Source organism: Sceloporus occidentalis, unplaced genomic scaffold (genome assembly GCF_023333645.1).
Source record: "Sceloporus occidentalis isolate IW3139 unplaced genomic scaffold, rSceOcc1.0.p SCAF_2, whole genome shotgun sequence".
Taxonomy (NCBI): Eukaryota; Metazoa; Chordata; class Lepidosauria; order Squamata; family Phrynosomatidae; genus Sceloporus; species Sceloporus occidentalis.
Genome location: NW_028316982.1, coordinates 228,363 through 237,327, shown reverse-complemented (window position 1 = coordinate 237,327; position 8,965 = coordinate 228,363).

The window sequence follows — 8,965 nt, the reverse complement described above, 5'->3', positions numbered from 1 at the left end:
TGACGTATGATAAAAAATACCTTCCCTTTGGGTGGCTGCTTGTCTTCCCTCCTCTGGGTTTTCCTGGGCCTGGCAGCCCTTCTGAGGTCTGAGCTGGAATAACCATTGGCCTGTAGAGCCCGGTCCAAGTCCTTCAGTTCATCTTCCAAGGAGTGGGGTTCTCAGATGAGTTTTGCTCTGTCTACCAGTGTTTTGATTGTGCTTCTTTTCTGTCCTGGGTGATGGTTGGAGTTCTTGTGCAGGTATCGGTCTCTATGTGTGGGTTTTTGGTATACTGTGTGACCCAAACGTTGATTCGGTTTGTGGATGACTAGGACTTCCAAGAATGGCAGTGTTCCTTCCTTTTCCTTTTCCATAGTGAACTGGATGTTCAAGTGGATATTGTTCAAATGGTTCAGAAACACAGCCAGCTCTTCTTCTCCATGGATCCAAATGGTGAAAGTGTCATCCACATATCGGAACCAAGTTGTGGGCTTTTTCGGTGCCGTTTCCAGGGATTGCTTTTCAAAGTGTTCCATGTAAAAGTTTGCTATCACAGGGCTTAGAGGGCTTCCCATTGCTACTCCATCTCTCTGTCCGTAGAATCCATTGTCCCACTGGAAATATCTTGTGGTGAGGCAATGTTCGAACAGGGCTGTGATGTCTTCTGGAAATATCTGTCGGATGAGTGTCACGGTGTCCATTATGGGGACTTTGGTGAACAGGGAGACCTTTCCAGGTCACACAATATATACAGCCAAGTCCTTTCCAGGCAAACATTCTCTGAAGATGCCAGCCACAGATGCTGCTGGCGAAACGTCAGGAAGAAACTCTGCTAGAACATGGCATTCACAGAGGCCCCTGGAAAACCCACAAAAAACTCCTATGGATGTCAATTCATGCTTATGAGCCATGCTCCAAATGGAGGACATTTTGGAATTCCTCCTGGACAGAAGGTTGAAATGTTGAACATGTCCTGGAAAAGGAGGACCTGTGGTCCCCAAGGGGTTTTGTGTGTGTGTGTGGTGCCTTTTCCTCCCGCCAGGCCCAGGAAACAGAAATGGCACAGGGCTTGGCAGGCCTTTGGAGGGTGTGTGTGTTTGTGCCGCGGTCGAAGGGCAGCTGCGGAGGAAATGGACGCTGCTGGACAAGGGGCTGAAAGCACCCCACTCTCTGCCAGCCCCAATGTCTCTCTTATTATTATTATTATTATTATTAAGCTTAAATTTACACAGCACTGTACATACAATCTTTTAATTAGACGGTTCCCTGCCCTCAGGCTTACAATCTAAGAAGACACGACACAAAAGGAGAAGGGAATGGTTGGGGGGAAGGGGATCAGGTCCTGGAGTTCATCTTTCCCTCTGAGGCCTGGACCAAGGCAGATGGACAGATGGAGGGCTCTGTTTCTTAAGGATAGGCCCAATGGCATTGGGGAGGCCAGATGGGATTGGTCTACCTTCTCTTCCCTCAGAGGCCAGGATGGAGTCGGATGCCTTTTGGGAAGGGCTCAGTTCCTTTAGGGAGGCCAGATGGGATTGGCCTACCTTCTCTTCCCCCAGAGGCACCAAAGAGGCAGCAGCCAAGGGATGGAGATCGTGGCTGACTTCAGAGGCCAAAGCACACACAATGGTTGCGTCACACCTGCACAGAGTAGAGCCACTCCCCAGTCTGCAACCAAAGGGACTCTGCTTGACCGCTGGAACCAAACCAGGCCCCGTGGCTTTGCCCATCCAACTTCCAACAGAAATAAAAATCTTTCCCCCTGAACAAGGAGCCAGACTCCGTATCCATCAGCCATGGATGCAGAAAACAGGGAGGGCTGCATGCTCCTGGGCACCGGCTGCGCAGATCTCCTGGCTCAGCCTTTTCTTGCTGTGCAGTTGGTAATCACACGAAAGACAGACAGGTAAAATGAGGTTCACCCAAAGTGCCCTCCGCTTTCCCCTTCTGAGGCAGCCTTCCTTCTTCGCTGCCATGCTCCAGTGTGCACAAGTGTGCAAGTGAAGAGCCACAGAATCACAGATTCGGAAGACACCATCCAAGCCCTCCTCCCTGTGAGAGGTGGCCACCCAGCCTCTGTTTAAAAACAGCCTCCAAGGAAGGAGACTCCACCAGAATCTCCAAGGAAGCAGTGTCTGTTGGGGCGTGGAAAGACGCGCTGTGTCCCCCACGAACACCTGCAGAGTTGAACCACGTCGACAGGACACCAGGGAGAAGGAATCTGAAGAGATGTCTGCAAAGGTATTCAGGCCAAGAAGCAAAATATTCCTTCACCAATGCAAACGGCCTTGAGCTCCCGGCTTGAGAAATAAAGACAAGAGCACTTCAAGCCTTCACTCTTCACGAGGGCTTTAATAATAAAGTTACTTTGTCAACCAAACAACCATAACAATAAAACAGAGAGGCAGTTACTCTAACACCAACTGTCATAACTGACACTCTCTCTCAAGGACTGACAGCATCAACATTCCATAATGCAAGTGTCAACTGTCAACTGCCACTGGAACTATAATAGGTTCCGCTACAGCTCCATCTTGTGGTCACATACATGTCATTTCCTAACAGTGTCTTCCGCAGTCAAACAGCCCTTACTCTCAGGAGGTTCCTCCTAAGGTTGAGGCGGAATCTCTTTTCCTGTAAGACTGAATCCATTGCTCCATTGTGTCCTGTTCTCTGGAGCAGCAGAAAACAAGCTTCCTTCATCCCCAACATGAGAGCCCTTCAAATACTTAAACAGGGTTATCAAATCTCCTCTTAACCTTCTCAGGACTAAACATACCCAACTGTCTAAGCTGCTCCTCATAGGGCTTGGTGGTTTCCAGACCCCTTACCATTTTGGTTGCCATCCAAAATGTGGCCTGCTTTGCCAGGTGGTTGTGAGGGCAACATGGAAACAGCCATTCCAGAGCAGCAAAGTCTTCTTCTCTGCCCTCCAAATTGTCAGGAGAGGAGCTGCTCTCATGGGATCGCCAGACCTGGAGGCCAAGATGCGGAAAGGGCCTGACTAAATCAACAGAGATGGAGAGGACTTTTGGGTCCAGTGCCCACCTTTGCAGACTGGGTCTCCATCCAGGGAGATCTTTCCATTAGACGTGGTGTTTCTCCTTATTTGGCCATCATGCCCTAAGCCCCTGCGGCTGATGCTTCTTCATGCCCCCCGCTTGATGCTGACCCCTCTGGCATCCCAAGGGAATGGGCCTGGGCCTCAGGCATGGGCCCTGAAATCTCACCACTGACCCCCCCCCATAGCCCCCATAACAGAAGTGTGTGTAGGGACAAACACACCCCAACTCCATCATGTATGCACCAAGCAGGGACGTAGCCAGCATTTTAGGAAGGGGGGGTCCAGACTAAGTGCCACCATTATAATGGGGCTTGGGTGCGGCAGCGCAGCAGCATGCACCATTCATTTTTCTAATGGAAGGGGGGGTCCGGACCCCAAGAACCCCCCCCCCGCTACGTCCCTGCACCAAGATTTTATGCATGCATGCCTACAAGCTCACACAAACCAGCAACAATAACAACAATAACAACACAGATTTTGAGGGGAGGGGGACTCTCTGGAAGTCTAGCCCTGCCTTCCATTCAGCCTCCATTTCCCTTCCTTGGTTAATAATTACTGGGGGACGCCAGACCCTTCTGGGGTTAAGGAGCCCTTGCAGCAAAGAGACCCCCCCAAAGTGTGTGTGTGTGTGTGTGTGTGTGTCTCAGGTTCAGCTTTCAAGCCCCCCCCCCCCCAGTTCACAGCCAGCATCACCAAGTGCCCCAGAGCATCCATCCATCCATCATCTCTCCTGTCAAAGGCCTGGAGCAGCCTCAATCCACATCTCAGGCTCAGCCCTGGCTGCCAGCCGCCAAAGAAGGATGCAGACAGCAACAGCTCTTCCTTCCCAATAAACAAGGCGCAAAAGGCCCCAAGTTGCTCAAAGGCAACCTTTAAGTGATACCATCTGGGTCTTCTCTTCCAAGGGATGGGAGGGGGCTGTTGCAAGCAGAAAGGGCGCCGTTTGCACAGGAGCAGAGAGGGAGAGCTCTTCCTCCTCGGAGCCATCAAAGGATCCCCTCTCCTTGCGTTTGGTCTCTTGTATTCGGAAGGTACATCCATCTAGTGATGTACACACATGCGTTCAACCTAGACAATGAGAAAATTGAAACAGTCAAAGATTTCCCATACCTTGGATCAAGAAATCAGAAGAAGACTACAAATAAATGGGAAGGGCATAAAAGAACTAGAGAAGATCCTAAAGTGTAAAGATATACAACTGAGCACTAAAGTTGGGGTACTCCAAGCCATAGTGTTCCCCATAACTATTGATGGGAGAGCTGGACAGTGAAGAAAGTGGATGAGAAGAAAACAAACTCCTTTGAGATGTGGTTCTGGAGAAGAGTCTGAGGATGCTGTGGACAGCCAAAGAGATGCAAAACGCCTCCTTGCGCAGATCAAGCGGGAAATCTCCCTGGAAGAAGCCAAGATGACAAACCAAAGCCCACATCCTGAGAAGGGGAAATCCATTGGAAAAGCAATAATGCTGGGGAGGGTGGAGGGATGCAGAAAGAGAGGAAGGCCGCATGGCAGACGGAGGGGCTCTATCAGGGAGGCCACAGGAATGGATAAGACCCAGGAGCTGGGCAGAAGGGCTGGGAAAAGGGGCCTGGAGAGGCCTCATCCACCGGGTCGCCATGAGTTGGGGTTGATGAGGACAGTTAACAAACAAACAAACATCAGTATTAGTATTAGTATTATGTGGCCTTCTCTGCCAAAGAGTGCTGGTGCCGCATTCAACTACCGAATTCTCTACGATGGAGAGATGACAATTAAAATGGTGTTTCAACACTGCACCATTAGAGCACGTCTGGTGCCCTGGAGCTGGACTGACTTGTTTGGGAGCCAGAGAGCTGGTTGGCCAGGGGTACCTTTGGCCTGAGCTATTGGGAGCATCCATGTGCTTTTATGCTCCTTGCCCTCACTGCTTCTGAGATCTTGCATTGGGGCAATGCAGTGTGGTTCTCTGCATGTGGAGCTACTCCTTGACTGTGCTATGGAGAAAGCAAACCCACCCTTTCTGCTGAATGGTTGTATCTTGATCTCTTTCATTTATGAATTAAAATGATATTGACCTCTCACCCTTGGTCCAAGGGTCTCAGGGCGATGCTCAGGCTCATGTCAGTTTAAACCGATTATAGCCATTTGAAACAATAAGCATGGCTTAAGCAGACTAAGCAGCACATTGCAAAGAGCACCTTTGAGACCAACTGAAAGGAAGAGGTTGGTAGCAGGAGCTTCTGCAGACCTGAATCCAAATGCATTTGAGGAAGGAGGCTCTAGTCCAGGAAAGCTCTCATGCTGCCAACGCCTTTCTTTCAATGTGAAGCCAAAGCCTTTCATGGCCGGCATCCATAGTCTTTTGTGAGTTTTTGGGGCTATAGAACAGTTTATTCCTGACATTTCTTTCAGTTTCTCTCAAAAGTGCTGAAAGATCTCTTTGCAAACTGACTTTCCAAACACATAGTAGGCATTTAAATTTGTTATCTTATACTCTTATTTGTTATCGTATACTATTGTTTTAATATCTTTCTGGCTTACACTCTTTTTAGTATTACTGTTTTTATACTGGGGGGGATAGGGTTTTTTTAGAATTTTTAACTGTATCTCGTTTTATTGTTGTAATCCACTTGGATTCCAAGTGATTAAGCAGATTATTATTATTATTATTATTATTATTATTATTATTATTATTATATGCTTTGTCCCATCTTCTGAGATCACCTGTGGCCAGAGGTAACATCGGAAGCAATCTCATTAGGCTCCTCTGAGATTCTGTAGCGATCTGACCATCCAAAATTTGCTTTTCCCTTGAAAGGAAGGGCTGTGCTCCCTGAGCATCGATGCGCCCGCCAATGCTCCATTCATTTTGGACCTGGTGGTGTGGTGGATCCAGGCCAGGGTCCAAGGCGGGCTTTGCAGGCATCCTTTCAGGTGCTGATCCTGCTTCCTAAACTGGCCCAGGACTTGAAGAGCTCCCTCAAAGCTCCCAAGAGAGTGGGCTGGACTTCTCTCCCCTGAGATGGGAGCTGCCCCCCACAGCCCTCCCTTGGGGCCCTTGCATGGTGGGCACAGCTCCTCCTGCCTTTGCTGGCACAGTCTGGCCAGGGGGAGTGTCTCCTCCGGGAACTGACCCCAGGGACACAGCCGGCTGAGGCCCAACCCAGCACTTGCGCACTGAACTGGTCCTTCTGCTGAATACTGGCGTCATGCGACTGATGGTGTCTCTGACCATTGAATCCTAGAAGATGAGTGGTGGGAGGACCCCCCTCTGCCATGCGGGAAGACCTGGTCAAAGCACTCCGGAGAGAGGCCCATCCAACCTCCCAAGATGGCCACCCCCATCGGAGGCAGGCGGTGCTTCCCGCTCCTTTCTGCCATGAGGAATAGCAATGCATGGGGGATGTTTCTGCAACCCCAGAGAATCTGGTGAATAGTCCTGAGGATGATGGCATGAAAGAGCCATCTCTGAATACCTGGAGGGATGTCAGTCTCACATGCAAGGTGGAGCAAGATTGTTTTCTGCTGCTCCAATAGCAATAGCAATAATAGCAGGTACATTTTTATACTGCTTATCAGTGCACCTGAGCACTCCCTAAGCACTTTACAATGTGGAAGCCAATTGCCCCAAACAAACTGTGTACAGTGGAACCTCGCCTTATGAGGGGCATCCCTTCCAGACCCCCTCCTCCCAAGTAAGGCAAATTCAAGTGAATGGGGCTTGTACGCATGGCCGCGCAAATGTGCAGCAGCACAATGGCCCACGCGTGCCACGAGTGCGCACCCCATTCATCTGAATGGGACACGCCGCCCCTTGCACCCTGCGCACTCCTGTGCGGCTTTACCACATACGCTTAAATCTGTGTATAGCATGCCCTGTTTAACGCAGACGCACTGTATTCCTTTTAGCAATATTTGGAAAGATGCAAGCCTGAGTCGGGCCTGAGCCCCGGCTGGAATTGAACTCGCAACGTTGTGGTGGTTTGCAAGTGAGTGGCTGCAGCACAGGCACTGAACCACTGCACCACAAGGGCTCTTAAGAGACTAGAACACAAACCAATGGATTCAAGTGATTAAAAAAAGAGATTCCACCCAAACATTGAGAAGATTTTCTGTATAGTAAGATCTGTCTGACAGTAAAATGTTGGCTGGTGGGCTCCCCTTCCTTGGAGGACCCTAAACTGAGGTTGGATGATGATCTCTCAGGGCTGGCTTTGCTGTGGCTTCCTGAACGGCAAGGACAAGATGGTTTGCAATATAGTCATAGAATCATAGAGTTGGAAGAGACCCCAAAAAGGGCCATCCAGTCCGGAGGAAGCCTGCGGTTCTTGGGGTCCCTTGCAACTCCACAAAATAAAATAATATAATAAAATAAACCAGCAGGTCATCCAGCTGCTATGGGGCTCCGAAGATGGCTACTTCTTTTGACGCCACCCTCAACGTTTCCAGCTCTATGGTCAAATAATGCTCAACTGCACTTGCAACATTTATGCTTGTGGAACTCTGCATATACAACCTCCGTGTGGATAAGACACGGTCAGCGTTCCAGCCACGATGTCCAAAATCTCCCCCAAAAGGATTCCAGCCAAGATCTCCTCCCAGCCCACGAAGCTCAGGGCAGCAGAACCCCTTATAAGCTGCTCCTGGAGCATCTTCTTCATCCGTATCCCTCCATAATAATAATAATAATAATAATAATAATAATAATAATAATAATAATAAATTTTATTTATATACCGCTTTTCCAAAAAGATCAAAGGGGTTTACATAGAGTTTAAAACCAATTACAAAACACATCATAAAATAGATAAAACCAAGAGCACTAAATACAGCATACAATCTAAAAACAATCATTTAATCAATCAGTAGGGTGAGGTAGAGAGTCAATGGGATCAGAGGATACGACTTCATTTTCCAGAGGGGAAGGCTTGACAGAAGAGGAAGATTTTAAGCCTCTTTTTAAATGTTTCAAGGGGGGGTGATGAGACGGAGCTCCTCGGGGAGATTGTTCCAAATCCGTGGGGCCGCCACTGAAAAGGCCGTCTGGGATGTGGAGACATATTTGGAAGATGTCATCTCCAACAGATTCTTCCCAGTTGTTCTGAGAGTGCAGGCCGGATTATATGGGGAGATGCGGTCCCTCAAGTAACTCGGGCCCAAGCCATGTAGGGCTTTATAGGTGATAACCAACACCTTGTATTGCACTCGGAAGCGAATGGGCAGCCAGTGAAGATTTTTCAGAATAGGTGTTATGTGGTCAAACCTGGATGCGCCGGTGACCAGTCTGGCTGCCATGTTTTGTACTAACTGAAGCTTCCGGGTTTGGTACAAGGGTAGCCCCATGTAGAGCGCATTACAGAAATCTAAGCAAGAGGTTACCAGAGCATGTACCACGGCTTCAAGGTCCCTTTGGCCCAGGTAGGGTCGCAGTTGGCGTATCAACCGAAGCTGATAGCAAGCACTTCTGACCGTCGCATTTACTTGAGATGTCAACTGCAGGGACGAGTCCAGAAGTACTCCTAAGCTGCGAACTTCGTCCTTCAGGGGAAGTGTGACCCCGTCCAGGACAGGTGGATAAACTTCCTTTCTAAGGCCTGGGGAACCTATCACCAGTACTTCCGTTTTCTCTGGATTCAGGCTGAGTTTGTTTTCCCTCAACCAGCCCATGACCGGCTTCAGGCAGGCATTCAGAGAGACGCCATCCTTAGACACTGCAGCAGTTGGAGGCACAGAGAAGCATATTTGGGTGTCATCAGAGTACGGATAACACCGCGCCCCGTGTCTCCGGATGATCTCTCCCAGCGGTTTCATGTAAATGTTAAACAAAGTGGGGGACAAAATAGCTCCCTGAGGGACACCCTCCTTCCTTTCTTCCATCAGACTGGTCTCCATGGTGGACTCTGTCCAGCTGAAAGGCTCTCCCAGGTGCTGCCCTCTGGA